Source organism: Canis aureus, chromosome 11 (assembly GCF_053574225.1).
Source record: "Canis aureus isolate CA01 chromosome 11, VMU_Caureus_v.1.0, whole genome shotgun sequence".
NCBI lineage: Eukaryota > Metazoa > Chordata > Mammalia > Carnivora > Canidae > Canis > Canis aureus.
In genome coordinates this window covers 13,590,526-13,610,006 of record NC_135621.1, presented here as the reverse complement: position 1 = coordinate 13,610,006, position 19,481 = coordinate 13,590,526, and the positions used below count along the sequence as shown (strand labels likewise).

At 44.2% G+C, this 19,481-nt stretch overlaps 1 protein-coding gene across 5 annotated transcripts in view; it reads right to left on the bottom strand.

Annotated features, from left to right (window-relative positions):
• The window catches only part of YEATS4 (YEATS domain containing 4), a 75,810-nt gene that overhangs the window by 38,738 nt on the left and 17,591 nt on the right, over window positions 1-19,481 (bottom strand). The window contains exons 8-12 of one of the 5 annotated variants that reach the window (XR_013388826.1): window positions 19,162-19,279; window positions 15,364-15,468; window positions 9,727-9,859; window positions 8,255-8,303; window positions 4,991-6,083 (exon numbers count right to left, since the gene is read on the bottom strand). The gene's annotated coding sequence lies outside the window, so the exon portion shown is untranslated. The remainder of the gene's footprint in view (window positions 1-4,990; window positions 6,084-8,254; window positions 8,304-9,726; window positions 9,860-15,363; window positions 15,469-19,161; window positions 19,280-19,481) is intronic. The other 4 variants (XR_013388825.1, XR_013388827.1, XR_013388824.1 and 1 more) reach the window with 4 other exon arrangements.

Genomic DNA, 19,481 nt, shown 5'->3' with positions numbered 1-19,481 from the left:
TGCGGTGTAAGTCAACTGTACGTCAAATTTACTGGCAGTGATGACGGTGGTCGAGTGGCCAGGCTGAGGGATGAGCCCAAATGTGTCCAGGTTAGGCGGGTTTTAGTTTGGCGTGAAACAAATAAGCGAGCGTCGACTCCCACATAAGGATGGACTTTACCAGTGGGGAAACTAGCTGGCGTCCCCTTAATTCTTGGGAGTTGACTCTCTCCAGAACATACCCTGTTGACAGGTAAGTGTTTGGGGCCAGCGTTATTCATTACTGACATTCAACAAAGGGGGGGGGGGGCTGGCGATCAGGGTGGAGGCCAGGCCAGGGCACTGGTCAAAAGTGCCTTCTCCAAATCGCAAGCACGCTACCTGCCGTCCCGGACCGACTCGGGTTTGGGGCCCTTCCGTGCCCCGGACACGCCTCGAACAGCACTGCCACCTGCCGCGGCTGGAGTCACGGCACCACGGGCCTCCCTGATGCCACGCGGTCCCGGACGCCATCTTTGGCCTTTGACCTTTGGCTTCTTCACTAGAACATGCAGCTTTATTTGACTGAGATAAACAACAAAAAAAGCCAGAAACGTTAAATATGACTGGTTTTTTTAAAGAGACATGTGGCTTCAAAGGCTGTCATGGCCTTTCCTTCCTCTTGTGACAATCCGGGGTCGCGCCTTGCCGGGGGCGGCCAGCGACCAGCGACCAGGCCCCGTCACACGAGGCCCGCGGCCCTCCCCGGAGGCTGCCGCCCCACAGGGTCCCCGCAGCTCGTGCCACCACCCCGCACGGGGACGGTGACCCACAAGGTGACCCAAGGTGACCCACAAGGTGACCGTACCCTCATCCTGAGGTGGATCCCGGGAGGCTCGGGCCGGAGGGAGCGTGCTGCGGCCGGGCTGGGGAAGCAGGGTTCTGTCGCGGGGGTCAGCCTCCGGGCACGGCCACCCTTTGCCATGGGCTCGGCGGCACCCCGGCCCCCTGCCCTGCCCGGTGGCCCTGGCCGCGGGGCCTCCACGCCCAGCCTGGCCTGACCTTCGCCCTCCCGCCCGGCCAGGCTCTGGGCCCACGGCGCCCGCGACTCGCCCGCAAGCTGCAGCGGCTCAGCAACGCCTTGGGCCCAGGCCGCATCGGGCTCCCTGCGGGGGGGCCTGCTGCTCCCTCGGCCGTCCTCTCTGCCCGCCCCCCCACCCCCTGTCTCTATGAATAATAAATAAATAAATCTTAAAAAAACAACCAACTCGGGAGAGCTTCTCTGTGCTGCCGGCCAGAGGCGAGGCCCCCGCGTGCTGAGGCCCAGGCCGACGGACGACGACAGCTAGAGAACACATGTGACCTGACTCCCAGAAGTGTTCTTCAAGGCTTCTCCATCCTCACGGGGACCCTCCGGACTGCGAGAGGCCACCTCCAGGCGGCGCACGGGACCCTGGGGTGCTGCTGCGTGGGCCTGGGCCCCGGGGAGCCCCGCCGCCGGCCTGCCCAGCACCTGTGCCCCAGGGGGCCCTCCCCCGCGCGACTCCTGTCCCAGGTCCCCACCCCACAGCCGCTCGGCTTCTGCACACGGGCCAAGCGCCGGGCGCACGCCCTCCCGTTGCGAGGACCATACTTGCTTTGATATTGTCACTGTCTGCAGGCCCGCGACCAACCCCAAATGCTGTCGTGAGACTAAATATTGATTTGGAGCCACCGAGGACACTGGACCTCGCCCGCTTGACAGCTTAAGTTAGAAACACTAGAGGGGCCCCGGGTGGCGGAGCCGGTTGAGCGTCTGAGCCTCGGTTTCAGCTCAGCTCAGGATCCCGGGCCGTGGGACGAGCCCTGCGTCAGGCTCCCACCTCACTGAGGGGTCTGCTGACATTTCTCTCTCCCTCTCCCTCTGCCCCTCCCTGCTCTCTCTCTCTGTCTCCCTCATGGACAAAGGAATCTTTAAAAAAGAAGAAGAAAGAAATACTAGAACAGAGGGGCACAAAGGCCAAGTGGGGGAGCAAGTTGGAGGGCTCACTGCTCCCCATGCATGTGGCCCCCCATGCATGTGGCCTCCCCCCATGCCCCGTACCGTGGCCTCCCCATCGCCCTGCTTATGCTCTCTGCAGATGTCTGGCCGCGTCCCACGAGAATCTGGGTGGGATTTCCCAGAGTTGTGGCCTCCCGATGACTGCACTGGCTTGTGGAAGACTTTCTTCCTCGCCAAGTTGTCGATGTCTCAGGAAACAACTGATGGCAACGTTTCTCCCAAGAAAGAAGCCATGTAGGGGCAAGGCAGTGAGGATGCATTCCCGATGCCGCTGATGGACAGTCGACCACGGCGCCCCAGTTCGTCCCACATTAGTCTGGTTACAAAGTCTGGGCACTTTTCGGGGGGCTCGACCAGCTCCTACCCTGGAGTCCCGGGGATTCTCTGCTTGACAAATCAGTGCATCCCCCTACTTCTAGACATCGCATGCCAAGAAATTCTCATCTTACTTTGAAATACATAGAAAGATCTGGATTAAAGTGGAAAGAATTTGTGGAACTTAAACATTTATTCCTGTATCAAGGCTAAGTCATTTACCCAATTTGTGGGATAATCAAAACGCACTCTGTATCAGAACGGGGAATTGGGGGCACCGGGGAGGCCCAGTGGTTGAGCCTCTGCCTTCGGCTCACGGTGTGACCCCGCGGTCCTGGGATCAAGTGCCGCATTGGGCTCCCTGCAGGGAGCCTGCTTCTCCCTCTGCCTGTGTCTCTGCTTCTCTCCCTCTGCGTCTCTCAGGAATAAATAAATAAAATCTTAAAAAACAAAAACAAAAAAGTGGAATTGTTATTTAGATATGTGAACTTTGCAAATGAACAGGAAGCGTCAAACATGCAATCTGTATGCATGAGCTCAGAGTGATGATAATCCCGAGATGGGTAATATTATGTCAGTTTTTTTTTAAGATTTTATTTATTTATTCATGAAAGATATATATATAGAGAGAGAGGCAGTTCCGATGCGGAACTCGATCCCAGGACTCCGGGATCACGCCCTGAGCCAAAGGCAGATGCTCAACCACTGAGCCACCCAGGCGTCCCTATTATGTCAGTTTTATAGAATAGATACAACGAAGCTTATTGATGTGAAATCACTCGTGTTAAAGCTGATAAAAGGTCGAGCAGGGTTCCTTGGGTTAGGCTTGTCTGTACCAGGGGCTCCGAAAGGGTCAGATGGAAATGCAGGCAGAGGACTTTTCCCGAAGCTGTGTTTGCATGACTAGCTAGTTGCCTTACTTAGTACATTTATTTGGGTTAGACGGAGGGGAGAGGAGGGCCTGGGGCCCTTAGCCTCCCCATGGCAAGCTGCTTCTTGGGCTGCCGTTGCTCTCTGACTCCCAGATCCTCTCCCTTTCAATTAATATATTTGCAACGTGAGATCCCAGGAAGAAAATATTAAAGACGAATATGTAATTAGTGGATTATTGACCCCTAAAGGTATTAACCCAAAGTTGCCTTCCCTGCCTGTTTTTCTGATTTGTTCTATATCCTGTTCCTCATGCATTTGGGGATCCAACAACATGTTGGTTTTTTTTTTTTTTTTTTTTTTTTTTTTCAGCCCTTCCAAGGCCCTGCTCTCTCACTTCTAGATCTGTCTTTGTACATGATCTTCCCTATACCGGGATCACTCCCCTGCCTTCTCCTCTCCCTACACCCACCCTTACCCTGGCAAACTGTTAAACCTCAGCTTCGGTGTCCCCCCTCCCTCCCATATCATCCTAGTAGAGCCCTGTCGCAGCTGCCCCCTTTAAGGGCAGCATTCTGGAACACAACCTGCTGTGCTGGACCTTTGCCTTTGCCTGTTGTGCTACTCATCAGCGCCCTCAGACCTGGACTTTCCTGGCCTTTAATGGGAACAAGAGCGGACCTGAGTTTCACGAGGAGCTCCAGGCTCACTGAGAAAATACCCTGTAACCTTTTAAAGCCAACCTGACTTGCAGCAAGCCCCCTCTCCGTGTTAACTGTTACCATCGTCTGCAGTAACCGGGGAGGGACTGTCACCAGGCTGGTCGCCACAGCATCCCAGCACAGATCCCGGGGCCTATGAATATTTGCTGGATAAATGAACCTCCAGTTGCACAAACGTAGCGTCCACCGCCCCTGACCTCAATCACCATCATGTCTTACCTGGATTCTGAAATAGGCGCCTAACCGATGCTCCTAAAAGCGTCTCTTTGCTCTCCTCCAGTCCATCCACCGGGATCTTTCCCAACTTACGTCCGATCACACTGCTTTTCTGGTTTCCCATCTCACCTGGAATAACAGCTGGAGTCCTTGCACAAGCTGGAGTCCCTCACCTCCGGCTGCTCCTCCCTTGATCACTCGGTTCCAGCCACGGTGGCCTCTCGGTGCTCCTTGAACATGCCAGGAATCGCTTTTGCTTGGAGAGTGTACCCTGGCCGTTCCTGCTGCCCACACCGAGTTTTCCAGAGCTAATTGCTAACCAACTCTATCCCCTCCTTTCTGTCTTGCTCTAATGCCACCTTCTCAATAAGTCTGCGTAGATGACCCTATTTAAAATTGCGACCTCATGACAAAAGCAAAGACTAATAAAGAGGGCAGGAGGCCACTTTGGGAGGTGATGGATCTGTTTAAGGCACACAGAGTGGTGACGTACATGCATCTCCAGACTCATCAGGTTGGTATCTAATACGTCCAGCTTTTTGTATATCAATCACACATGGGTCAAGGGGCTTGAAAAATAATTTAAAAACAAAGTTGCGACCCTGTCCATGCTCACCCCTCCTGCTCCCAATCCTTTTCCCTCGCTTTAATCTCTTTTTACCTTGACACCTTTCGACTTCACACTTTCGTTATCTTATTACTATGTTCAGTGTTTATTTTCCGACTTTGTCCTCTAGAATGGCAGCGCCACCAGCACAGGGCCCTTTGTTCATGGACATATTCCCTTAGAAAGGTACCTGGCGCACAGAAGGCACTTAATAAATAGTCTTGGATAAACGGTTTCATAGGCACCCAGATGTGCACTTACCATGTAGTTTCAGTTGTTACCGTGGGTTGGTAGGGTGAGCAGAAGGGCCAACTCCTCTAGGCGAGAAAAGCAAAGACTTCTCCATGTATGTGGTTTCCACCTAATGGCCTAGATGTATTTCATCCCAGCCAATCTTTCTAGCACGGGGGTGCTGCACAAAGGCCTGTGTCTGGGCCATGGGGGGCTGCGCATTTAGGCCTGGCCCCGCGCGTGTAGGCCTGGGCGATGGCCCCCTCGGCTCCCAGATGGGCCTGAGCCGCTCTGCGGAGTAGCGTGTTAATCCAGGTCTCAGCAGCAGCCCATCTTGGGCTCTCTCTCTGCTCCCCATCCTCAAGAGAGCATTTTTCCCTCAGCGTCTGTTTTTTTTCCTCATCGACTGCTAAAAACAAGCCCTATTTTCGTCATGTACGATCATGATGGTCGTTTTGACTGAATATTTCAATTCCATTCCAACTCTTCTGCAGAACATGTGATATTTTTTGTCTTGCTTACGTTTCAGATGAACTATAACAGGAACGTTACCATGCGCAAGTTATAGAGCCATTCGTGCCAACTCAATGTAAGATGTTTCAACAGATAGAAAACCTGGATAAGGGAAGTGCGGACTCGTGGCATGGGAGATGTCCTAATCGTTGGAGATGACGTATATGACCAGAAGGGACAAGTCAGACAGACAATCAGTGGTCTTCTGGGGCTGGGGTGGGAAGGGGGAGTGAATGCACATGGCAGCAAGGTTTCCAGGAGCGAAGAAAATGTTCTAGAATTAGATTGCAGAACTCTGTTAATTTACTAGAAATCATTGAACTCTACAGGCAAATGGGTGAGTTTTACAGCACGTGTTTTCGTTTGTTAGGGGCCCTGTAACAAAACACCACAGACCGGGCGGCTGCAACGACACACACGACACCCACATACCGTCTCGCAGTTTCGGAGCCTGGAAGTCTGAGAGCAAGATGTGGGCAGGGTCGGTCCCTTTTGAGGGCTGTGAGGGAAGGATCTGCTCTCGGCCTCTCTCCATGGCCTCTAAGTGGTCATCTTCTCCCTTCATCTTCACATCATCTTCCCTCCATCCATGCGTGTGTCCAAACGTCCTCTAGTTATTAAGAACAACAGTCATTAGTGGATTAGGGTCTACTCGAATGGCCTCTTTTTAATTTAATTACAACTTGAAAGATCTAATCTCTAAATGCAGGTTCTATTCTGAGATACCAGGGGCTACAACTGTGACACAGGAATTTGGGAGGGGACACAATTCAGGCCACAACACTACAAGCAAAGCTTGGGGATACTGTGGGTTTGGTTCCGGACCACTGCAATGAAGTGACTATCACAATAAAGCACGTCAAATGAATTTTTTAGTTTTCCAGTGCATGTAAAAGTCATGTTTACACTATACTGTAGACTGTCAAGTGTGCAAGAGCATTATGTCTAAAGAAAATCAATGTATCTACCTTAATTTTATTTTATTTATTTTTTCCCTTAATTTTAAAATATTGCTAAAAAATACTAAGCATCATCTGAGCTCCTAGTGAGTTGCAGTCTTTTTACTTGCACAGGGTCTTGCCTCCACGGTGGTGGCTGCTGACTGATGAGGGTGGCGGTTGCTGAAGGTTGAGGTGGATGTGGCAATTTCTTAAAATAAGATCAAAACAAAGTTTGCTGCGTCAATCAACTTTTCCTTCCATGAATGATTTCTCTGTAGCACGTGAGGCCATTTGATGGCATTTTGCTGAAAGAACTTCTTTGGAATTGGAGTCATCCTCTCAAAACTTGCCTCTGCTTTATCAACAGGTTTATTTAATAATCTATATCCTTTGTTGTCATTTCAACCACCTTCAGGGCACCTTTACCAGGAGTAGATTCATTCCCCTTCAAGAGACCGCTTTCTTCGCTCACCCATAAAAAGTGATTCTTCATTTGTTCAATTTTACCACGAGGTTGCAGCAGCTCAATCCCATCTTCAGGCTCGACTTCTTTTTTTTTTAAGGATTTATTTATTTATTTGAGTGGGGGGAGGGGCAGAGGGAGAGGAAGAGAGAGCATTCCAAGCAGACTCCCTACTGAGCATGGAGCCCGACGCTGGGCTGGGCTCGATCTCATGACCCTGAGATCCTGACCTGAGCGGAAATCAAGATATGGACACTCAGCCGATGAGCCACCAAGGCGCCCCCAAGCTCCAGTTCTAATCTTAAGTCCCTTGCTATTTCCACCACAACTACAGCTTCTTCCTCCCACTAACGTCTTAAACTTTCAATTTATAAGAACGTAGTACTGTGAAATGCAATAAACTGAAGCACAATAAAATGAAGTATGCCTGTGGAGTTACCCAGGCACTTCAATAAAACTGTTTTAAAATAACTTGTATTACTTGAGTATTTGCTAGGTCCTAGGTACTAGGCTAAGTACTTTACCTGTATCATCTCATTCGATCTTCTCAATAACAGTATGAGGTATGTTTATACCCATATTAAATTGGGGAAAGAAGCACAGAGAGGTGATATAACTTGCCTGTGGTCACAAAGCCAGTCAGCAATGGAGCCACGACTGAATCCATGTAGCCCGACTCCAGAGCCCACACTTTTATTTTATTTATTTAGATTTTATTTATTCATGAGAGACACAGAGAGACAGAGAGGCAGAGACACAGGCAGAGGGAGAAGCAGGCTCCATGCAGGGAGCCCGATGCGGGACTCGATCCCGGGACTCCAGAATCATGCCCTGGGCTGAAGGCAAGCGCTAAACCACTGAGCCACCCAGGGATCCCAAGAGCCCACACTTTTAATTCCTAGGCTAACATCTTCATGTGCCAGGGACTCAGGACCTTTTAAAGCAATCCTCTGATACTGGTTTCATAATCTCAGTTATATGTAAGAAAAAACTGAAGCTCAGAGAAATTAAGCATCCTGCCCAAATCCACACAAGTCAATGACTGGGCTTTCTCTAAAACCCAAGCATTTTCTAAACACATGGTATTTCTAATTATGCATAATGGTGGCTCTCACCCTTTTTGATGGGAGACCTCCAGGACAAGAAAAAGCCTCGCAGCACAATACATGCTCAGTAAATAGTTGTGGGATGAATGAGAACATATTGAAAACGCCTGGTCTGTAGTTTCAAGTCCAGGGTGATGGATAAAGGAAACTGCTCATGGTGGAGACCTGAGAAGCCTCAAACCTGCAATTCTAGAGACTGACTAGTTGGGCCGCAGGTCAGGGGATCAAGTATCTTGCATGCGCGGTTCATGACACAAACTCCAGAAGTTACCTCTTGGCTGAACACTTCCGTATGGGGACGCGGACACCTTCATAGTCTGCTGGTGGGAACACAAACTAGGATGAGCTTTTCATTGGGCAACCTGGGGATGTGTATCAAAAGCCTTAAACACACATACACACACACACACACACACACACACACGTCCTGATAATTCCTTATCTAAAAATTTATAAGTGTGGGGATCCCTGGGTGGCGCAGCGGTTTGGTGCCTGCCTTTGGCCCAGGGCGCGATCCTGGAGACCCGGGCTCGAGTCCCACATCGGGCTCCCGGTGCATGGAGCCTGCTTCTCCCTCTGCCTGTGTCTCTGCCTCTCTCTCTCTCTCTCTGTGACTATCATAAATTAATTAATTAATTAATTAAAAAAAATAACCTTTAAAAATTTATAAGTGTTATAAAAAAATTGAAACGATCTAAATAGCCAATAATAAAAGAATAATTATGGCATAGTCAGAATGGAATAACATGCATTCTTTATTGATGATGTTTTATTATTATTCTAGATAAAGTTCGTGTTATACAATATTTAGTGAAAGGAAAGCAAAAAATAAAACCAGTTATATGACAGTTCACAGAAAAAGAAATACAAAGGGCCAGTAAATGTATGAAAAGATACTTATCCTCATTCAGAATGCAAAGAAATGCCAATGGAAATAATGGACTACTTTTCACCTATGAGATCAGCCAAGAGTTGGCCAGGGGGGCAAACAGGCATTCCAACACACAACAGTTGATAGTATAAATTGGTGCAAACTTTTGGGAGAAATTTGGGGAGTATCATTAAAATACAAAAAAGCCATACTTCCCCCTTTAGGACCTAGAAATATTACTTCCAGCAATTTTGCTTTGTCCTATAGGAACACATAGGACGTGTTCATGGACATGTTCATCACAGCACTAACTGTAGTAGCAAAGAACTTGGAAACAAGTTTTCATCAATAGCCAAATGATTAAATAAATGGTGGAAATTTGTACAGTGAAACATAAGCAGCTCTTAAAATAAATGATGTCAACCTCTATGCTCATTTGCAAAGATAATTTACATTTCAGGGTCCAGCCAGGAACCCAAATTTCATGTTAGATAACTCAATAGAAAAAAAAATTTAATATAGTAATTGATTATGAATGTTTAGAGGCAAGCTATTTTAGGTCAGAGGGTGGTGATTTGAGGACACAGGAGGCCCTGCAGGCAAGGCTCGGGCAGCTGGGGGTTGGGGAGGCAGAGTCCAGATGACTTCCTCCAGGGCCACGTCTTCTACTCTCCCCTCTCCTTGAGTATCTACTTCTATCTCTGTGTGTAGACCAATTTTCTATGCTCCATGCACACAGCCACACCAGCTCTAGCTCAAGCAGCCACACGGCTGAGGATAATCCCAGGACATAATCTGATTGATCCACGTTGGGTTAAGTATCCACCCAAATCCAATCATCTTTGGCCAGGGGGAGGTGCCACATGATTTACCTCTGTGGACAGAGACTGGAGTTGTCACCAGAGGAGCCTCGGCCGGGGAGGTCCTGGGTAGTGTTGACAACGTGGCAAACTGGGTTGGTACTGATGCCATCAACCAAGGTAGGGGATTCAAGATGGGGAAAGACTGGAACAGAAGACAAGAACTTAGGTTTTGGACACGTTCAATTGAGATGCCCACAAAAGTCTAAACATTTACCTCTACCTTGTGTTGGAGGTAAATGTGCAGTCCGGAGTTCAGCATGGGAATTTAGGCTGGAAATCTAGGCTTAGGACAATTAACATAAAAACAGTATTTGGAGCCATGGGTAGGTAAGAAAAAAAAATGCTGGTTCAGGATAGAACCCTGGAGAATTAAAAAATATATATATTTATAGGATAAACAGAGGGGAAGAGGGAATGCTAAGGGAGATAAGGAGAAATTGGCCAAAAGGATCGGTGAAAAAACAAACAGAAAAAAATCAGTGGAGAGAGGAGTGCAAAGAAGAGAGAAGAGGTTTCAAGGAGAAGAAAGTGATCGGTTCAGTTAGAGAAGATAAACTCTGAAAATGCCCAGTTGGATATGACCCCAAGGTCAGATGATATGGGCGTCCGAGCCAAGGAAGAAACCAAATGCAATAGTCGAGGAGGTGAGGAAATGAAGCCCTTGTGATTTCAGGTTCAGCGGCCACTCACGGAGCAGAGGTGACAAGCCTCCGTGGGGTGGAAGAGAAGGGAGGAGCCCGTGTCCCTGTGCTTCATCCTTCGGTGCGGAGACCGGGCTCAGCTAGTCCGCTGGGGACGTCAAAGGCCTGAGCTGAGGCCTGGGCTCTGAATTCACAGGGCAGGTCTCAGAGTCCCCTCTTGGGGTGGGCGGTTCTCAGCCATTCCTGGAAACAACCCACAGACTGTGGCTCTGCGGCTGCATCGGGCCTCGGCCGGTTTTCGGGGTGGCCTGTGACCTAAGGATGTTTCTTTACATTCTTAATGGTTAAAAAAAAAAAAAAAAAAGGAAAATATTTTGTGATGTGGAAATAACATGATGTTCAAACCTGTGTCATTCCACACATGTTCATTAGGGCCCAGCGCTCATCCGTGTTAGCGTGGCTGCTCCCACGCTGCAGGAGCAGAAGTGAGGAGCGGGGACAGGACGTAGAGCCTCACGAGGCCGTAAATACTGTCCGGCCCTTTTGCAAAACAAATGCAGGCTCCTACCCTACAAGATGAGACAGGGCAGTCCCAGGGCTTTAGGTTGCTCTTAGAGATATAAAAATAGCTTAGTTCTCATCACCAAACTCAATAAAAGCATACTGTGAACTTATCAAATTTCCTGGAGTCTTTTTACCTCTCATTTATTATTTTTAAAGGTTGATTTATTTATTTGAGAGAGAGAGAGAGAGAGAGAGAGCCCACATGAGCTGGGTGGGTAGAGGCAAAGAATCTCAAGACCTGCCACTGAGTGGAGACCGATACGATCCCATGATCGATCCTGAGATCATGACCTGAGCTGAAATCAAGAGTCAGATGCTTAACTGACTGAGCCACCCAGGCGCCCCTTATTTATTTATTTATTTATTTATTTATTTATTTATTTATCTTTATTTTTTTTTTAAGTTTATTTTTTTGCAGTAATCTCTACAGCCCACGTAGGGCTCGAACTCATGACCATGAAGTTGGTAGTCACGTGCTCCACCGACTAACCCAGCCAGGCACCCCTAAGTTTCCTAAAGCCTTAAGTCTGAACAAAGTGGTCATAATTAGACCCACAGGAATTGCACATTTTAGGCCAAACTTCCTTTGGCACTTCTGACTTGTGCTTGTGATATCCGGGGACACAGCCGGGCAGGACCGTGTGCCCGATGCTGGGACAGGCTGCAGTAGGCGAAGGAAGAGCCCAGATCTGCGACCAGCATCATGCCTTGGCATAGCACAGAGTCGGGCAGGTACTGAAAGCGAAGTGACACCGGACACTGAAGTGCCAGTGACTGTTTGCTGACCACCCCAGGCTTTACATACAATTACCAAGGTAAACCAGACTGACAACCCCTCTTCTGCCCGGAGTGAGGAAAAGCCGAAGCCTATCCTGACATATATGTGGAATGCTACAATGTATGGCCTTTGGTGTCTGGTATCTTTTTTTTTTTAAGAGTTTACTTATTTAGAGATGGAGAGAGGGACAGGGAGGGCAGGGGGCAGGAGCAGGGGGAGAGGGACAAGCAGACTGTGTGTGCTGAGCACAGAGTTCAACATGGGGCTTGATCCCACAACACTGAGACCATGACCCGAGACGAAATCGAATTGGACGCTCAACTGACTGAGCACCCAGGCGCCCCAGCATCGTTCGCGTAGCATGTCTATGAGGTCTATTCATGCTGTAATATATTATAGCATTTCATTCACTTTTATTGCTGAATAATCCACTGTGCTGACATACCACCCCTGATTTACCCATTCAATAGCTGGCGGACACTTGGCATGATCCTACTTTTGGCTGCGGTGAATAACGCTGCTACAAATATTCATGTACAAGTTTTTGCTTGGACATATGTTTTCAATTCTCTTAGATATATACCTAGAAGTAGAATTGATGGGTCACATAGTAACTCTATGTTTAACTTTCTTTTAAGTTTATTTATTTAAGCAATCTCTACACCAGCCGCGGGGGCTTGAACTCACGACCCTGAAATCTAAAGCTACACGCCCACCAACTGAGCTAGGCTGGCAACCCCTAGGTGTAATTTTTTATGGAACTCCCAAACTGTTTTCAGTGGCAGCCTTGCTGATTTACATTCTCACCAGCAATGATGAGAGCTTCAGTTTCCCTACACCCTTGTAAACACTTGCTATTGTCTGCCTCTTTCATACCAGTCATTCCAGTGAAGTGGTGGCTCCCTATGGTTCTGATTTGCATTTCCCTAACAACAAATGATGTTGAATATTTTTTTTTTTAAATTTTTTATTTATTTATGATAGTCACACACACAGAGAGAGAGAGAGAGGCAGAGACACAGGCAGAGGGAGAAGCAGGCTCCATGCACCGGAAGCCCGATGTGGGATTCGATCCTGGGTCTCCAGGATCGCGCCCTGGCCAAAGGCAGGCGCTAAACCGCTGCGCCACCCAGGGTTCCCCTGAATATTTCTTTATGTGCTTATTGTCTACTTATAATTCTTCTTTGATATAAATGTCTATTCAAATCTTTTGCCCAATTTTTAATTGGTTCTTTTTATTATTGAGTTGTAAGTGTTCTTCTATGTTCTGGATACTAGCAAATGTATGAATTGCAAATATTTTCCCCCATTCTGTGAACTGTCTTTTCATTTTCTTGATAATGTTCTTTGAAATATAAAAGTTTCTAATGATGAAGCCCAATTTAACTATTTTTCTTTGGTTGAACTTTAGGTGTCATATTCCTAAGTATTTTATCTTTTTGATGCTGTTATAAAAAAAATTGTTTTCTTAACTTTATCTTCAAATGAACTGAAGTTCATTGCTCATGTATAGAAATATAACTGACTTTTGTATACTGATCCTGCATCCTGCAACCCTGCTAGACCCATTTATTAGCTCTAATAGTTTATGTATGTGTAGGTTTCTTAGGCTTTTTCTAAGTACAAGATCATATTATCTGCAAACAGATATAATTTAATTCCTCCTTTGTGATCTGGATGCCTTTTTTTTTTTCTTGCCTAGTTGCCCTGGCGAGAATCTCCAGCACAATGTTGAATAGATGTGGTCAAAGCAAACATACTTGTCTTGTTCCTGATGTCAGGGGAACATCATAATTATGTATAATGTTCACTATGAGTTTCACAGAAGTACCCTTTATCAGGTTAAGGAAGTTCCCCTTATATTCCTAGTATGCTGAGGATTTCTATTATGAGAGGGTGTTGGATTTTGTCAAAATTTTTTTCTGCATCTATAAATTTGATCATGTAGCTTTTGTCCTTTATCCTTTTAATGTGGTGTATTTATTAAAAGTTTGCTAGGGCTGCCATAACAAATACCATAGGCTGGGTGACTTGAACAACAGAAATCTTTCTCACAATTCCAGAACCTGGAAGTCCAATCGCAAAGTGTCAGCAGGGTTGGTTTCTTCTGGGGCCTCTCTCTCTGACTTGTAGACAGGTGGCCATCTTCTCCCTGTGTCTTCATATGGTCTTCCCAGTATTTTTATAAGGAACCAGTCATATTGAATTAAGACCCACCCTATGACCTCTTTTTAACTTAATTATCCTATTTAGGCCCTATCTCCAATAGTCATATTCTGAAGTACTGGGAGTTAGGACTTCAACATAAGAATTTTGAGGAGACACCATTCAACCTATAACAGCCTGTAACACAGATTGGTTTTCACATGTTGAGCCAACCTTGTATTCCTGGTATAAAGCCCACTTTATCATGAGATCACTTAATCCTTTCTTTATGTTGCTGGATTCGGTTTGTGAGTATTTTGCTGAAAATTTTTACAAACAGCTTGACAGAATCATTATTCTTTATTCTTACCATTCAGAGTGCCTTGACATATGCTATTTTGTTTTCCCTTAACCAGAATTCTATGAGGTGGGCAGTATATTCATATTCACTAAAACAAACTTGAGGCTCAGGAAAGTGAAATGATTTCCCCCAATTATACATTTGCAATAGTAGATAGTATAGATTGGAATGAAAACTACAGATGGGAAGAACATGAGGGCGATGAAAGAAAGCACAATTTGGTAGGAACAAAGAAAAACTTTGCCTGGCTGGAGATGAACAGGGTCAATTTGAATGGCATCAGTGATCTCAGTGATGTAAGAACTGAGGTCATCTGCTGATGTGCACAATAAGAGTAAACAGACTTGTGGTTTCAATTCATGCATGTAATTAAACCAAGTAGGGATGACAATTCTCATTAATTTTGAGATCATGATTTGACCAGATTAGCTGGAAGGAGAATAAACCAAAGTTTTGATGATAGGGATTTTGAGTATCAGTAATAGTACATCCTTCCTTCATTCTTATAAAGTTAGTTTCCAAGGTGACTGCCAATTCATACAATTTTGTCTAAGCCTTGATGGAGCTGTACTCTGATGCTCTAGTACGATGATTGCTGAGTTAGAAAATGCTGAATTCAAATTCTACCTGGCCCCAACAGGTTGTGTGACTTTGAAAGTCATTTAATTTCTGCAAGACCGTATTCTCTCATCAAATGGGGGAACTGAATTAGATGTTCTCTAAACTCCCAGTTTTATGACTCTTATTTAGTGAATAAGGGGAGCAGTGATTCAGTTCACTGGAAATTTTCAAACAGCAATGATGAATTCACTAAGGGTAGACTAAGGAATTACTGAAGAGCAGTGAAGCCTAGTAGAGGACAGAGAACAGTTAAGCCAGGCTGGGTAGCCAGCAAAAGTAGGAAAGTAAACAGGCTGGGGTGGGGAGGAGAGGCTACCCGGAATTAAGAATATCATGGGGCATATTACACAAAGTAATTTAAAAATAGCTACAAATAATTAAGAATAACTACAAATAATTAAAAAGTCAGACCAGAGAGTCCAGGCTGGGACAGAAGACAGATAAAACCCCTACTTTTAATCACCTATTTTTATATCACGATCATGATGTTATTTATCCCAGTTCACTAGTTGATGCACAGAGGACAAGGATCTTACCTGAGTCTCTCCAGTAGTTTCTGAAGTCTTGGTCCTTCAGCTTCTCGAATCATTCAGAAGTCATGTTTCATTTCTCTGAACTGCCACATGACACTTCATAATGATCTGGCTCACAGGAGGCAATGTTCCGTTAATCAAGACATCTGTTTTTTCCTTTTCATTTAAACTATTTTGTTATTCCCTTTCACTTAAAGGAAATACATACTTCTTAATGCAAAAATTCGAACATACACATATACAATGTAGATAGCAACAGTCCCTATAATTCCTCTTCCTATTGTTACCATTGGTAAAAACTCCTCCAAGCGATTTTTCTCTCCATACTCTAACATATTATTTACAAAAAATAAAATTAGGAAGTTTTGCAAACTGCCTTTTATCTCCCTAACACATATAATCCAGGTATCTTTTCATGTCAGATAATAGAGAACTGCTTTCTTTTTTGCTTTATTCATTTTTAAAATTTAAGTAATCTCTACAACCCAACATGGGGCTCAAAATCATAATCCCAAGATCAAGAGTCGCATGCTGACTGAGCCAGCCAGGCATCCCTAGGTCTGCTTTATTCATTTTGACAACCACAGAGGAATCCATTGTATCACTATAGCATAATTTATGCAGATCTTATTGATGCCATTTACCTTCTTTACAATTTTTTTTGATATTGCAAACATGCTACAGTGACGATCCTTGTATGTATCTTGCATATTTGGATAAATGTTCCTAAGCAATATATTTATTCTTAAAAGTCTAATCACTTACTTCAATAAAATTAAACAAATGTAAATTTTAGGAATAAAATTTCTGACTCAGAGTATTTTAGTAGTTAATGCCAAATTGTCCTCCCAAAATGTTGAACCAATTCATGATCTCATCAGTGTATGAGTAAGCTGTTTCCCCACTCTCTTGCTAGCACTGGGCAGTCTTATTTTTTTGTTTTTTGAAAACCTTTCCTATCTGAGATAGATGTAGAATTGTCAGATAATAGTAAGTAAAAATATAGGACGTCTAGTAAAATTTGAATTTCAGATACACAAAAAATAAATATTACCCATCTCCATCTACCAGATGGCCTATGTTTCTGGTCTATCCTTTTGTATCATTAGCGGTATCTTTATCAATACTTATCTGAAACATTTATGTTATCCTAAATGGATGAGAAATAGCTGCTATTTAAATTTGCATATTCTTAAGGTTTGGGAGAGAATCTTAAGCAGGCTATACCTTCAGTGCGGAGCCCCTCATAGGGCTCAATCTCATGACCTGGAAATCATAACCCTGAGATCACAAGATGAACCAAAATCAGGAAGCAGACACTAAACTGACCGAGCCAGTGAGGCACCTTCATCCTTCCAGACTTTCATCATATTCAATCAACAGTGAAGAATTTGTTAGAATTATTAAAATAAAAAATACAGAAGTAAACATGTAAACTATGCAATTGGAAGCTATTGTCATCTGGGAGTGTATTCTGATTAAAATAACTTACTCTTTATCAGTTATGGACTTCTGGGAGAAGAAAAGTGGAATTTTAGTGGTTTCTTCCATCTGATGTTAAAAAATTTTTGTGGAAATCTCAAACATATACAAAAGTAGAAAGAATAATTCCTGTTGCTCAACTTCAAAAATTATCAACATAAGGCCAATCTTGTTTCATCTATATGCCCTATTCCCCCTACCATCTCACATTCCCCAGATTCTAAGCAGATCAAGAGATTTTTTAATATTCCATCCAACAGAGCTTAACACCAGAATTTTCTTGAATATTACTAATAGCTAGCAAGATTTTTATCTCAATGCTTTGCATTCTTGCCATCTGATGTTCCTATCTGATTGTCTTAAATTACTCCAATTGGTTAAAGAAAGGAAATTTAAGATTTAGGCATGAACAATAATTAAAAGTGCCAATGCTCTGAACATAAAAATTAAGTATTATAGAGGCAGAAAGCCTATTACTAACCTGAGTCACATTTTTGGTTGACACCTATAGTCCCTTAGTCTCCTATGTATAAAATTAGATAGCAACACTATCTACCACACCATTTAGAAAAATGAAACTTGTGCTTTGATATTCTTTTAAAAAGTGAGCTGCCTAACCAGTTGTGCTTTTTTTATTTTTTTTTTAAAGATTGTATTTATTTTTATTTATTCATGAGACACAGAGAGGCAGAGACACAGGCAGAGGGAGAAGCAGGCTCCCTGTGGGGATTCTAGGATCACACCCTGGGCCGAAGGCAGGCGCTAAACCGCTGAGCCACCCAGGGATCCCAATTGTGCTTCTTTTAATTATTCTTAGCCTTTAGCTTAATGAATGAATCCTTGGTAAAGAAATATTCTCTTTCACTTGTAGAAGAATGGGGAAATAAAAAGATCTTATAGAATATTTTTAAAATTTGTATAATTCTCAACAAAATTTGCCACTTAAAGGCTTAAACATTTTTTAGATCAAATTTATAGTGTTCATTTAAACTATTTTTAAAATGTACAACTGTTTCTGTATATTCACAAGATTGTGCAATCATCACTAATTCCAGAACATTTTATCACCCCAAACAGAAATCCCCTTCTTCCCATCCCCTGACAACTAATCAACTTTCTGTTTTTACAGATTTGCCTATTCTGGCAATTTCATACGAATGGAATCATACAATACGAGGCTTTTGTGTCTGACTTCTATCACTTCGCATGTTCTTAAGGTTTGTTCATGATGCAGCCGAATCTGTACTTATTCCCTTCTGGCCGAATAATATTCCGTTGTGTGGCTACACCACATGTATTCATTCATCAGTTGATGGGTATTTGGGTGTTGTTTCCTATTTGGCTACTGTGCACAATTCCGTCATCAACATTCATGTACAAGTTTCTACATGAACATGTTTTCATTTCTCTCGGGTACACACCTAGCAGAATTACTGGATCATTAGCATAACCAAACTTAACGTTTTGAGGAACTGCCTATTTTCCTAACTGGGCTGCACTTTTTTACACTCCCACCAGCAGTGCATGAGGGTTCCAATTTCTCCATATCCTCATTAATTTTTTTGTTTTGTTTATAATTATAGATGCCTGGTTGGGATAAAAGTGGGATCTCATTGTGGTTCTGATTTGCATTTTCCTAATGACTAATGATATTGAGCATCTCATGTGCTTAGTGGCTATTTGTATTTCCTTGGAAAAATGTCTATTTAATCCTTTGTCCATTTTAAAATTGGGTGGTCTTGAGTTAGAAAGTTTGCATAAAGACGACACACAGAAATAAGAGCAGCAAGACTGAGCCATGATGATCTATTTTGGACTCAGACTCCATGCATAAAGTCAGACCTATCTCTATGAACCAAAACATTCTTGGTGCTTAATCGAACTAGAATAATGAAGGGATAATCTCCCGTGTCAGGGTCCCTCAAGTAGAATGGGACTTTTCCCTCATTAGATTTTCTGGTCAATCCCCAGACCCCACCCTATACTGTGGGCACTGGATAGGAGGTAGGGGAAAGATGAATGATGCCTGGCACGACTAGAAGTGCCACTTCCAATCCCACAGCGCCTGGCAAAAATTTTAAGACTACGGAGACAGACCTTTGCACAATCTCATAATGCCTATAAGCACCAACTTAAAAATAAAGCAACAAAGTACACATTCAAAGTAACTAACCTATAGGGCAGATAGATAAAAACTAACTTTAAGTGCTAGAGTAGATCTTAAATACTATACAAAGAATACAGACTCTTACATTAAATATAGGCATGGTTGCCATTAACTAATATTAATGTTACATGTTTTCCAAAATACTTTCCTACCTATTGTTGTTCCTAGGTTTCCCAGACAGATCAGTCCATGTGGATGTAAGTACTACTAAATGTTCCAATTAGATGAGTCCAAAAGTACAGGGCTCACTACGTGGACCTGAACAGGAGGCTGAGGAGAAAATGGAGAAATCAGGGGTCATATGTGAAGTTGATACATAGTTGCTTCCTATGTATCTTTGGAAAATGTATGAAGGATTATATATTTTCTAAATGAAAACTAATGACACTGCAGTACTTAGGCAGAACAACACTTAGAATATGATCTTTGCCATACAATGGAGATACATTAATTGTAATGAGAGAGTTACAGG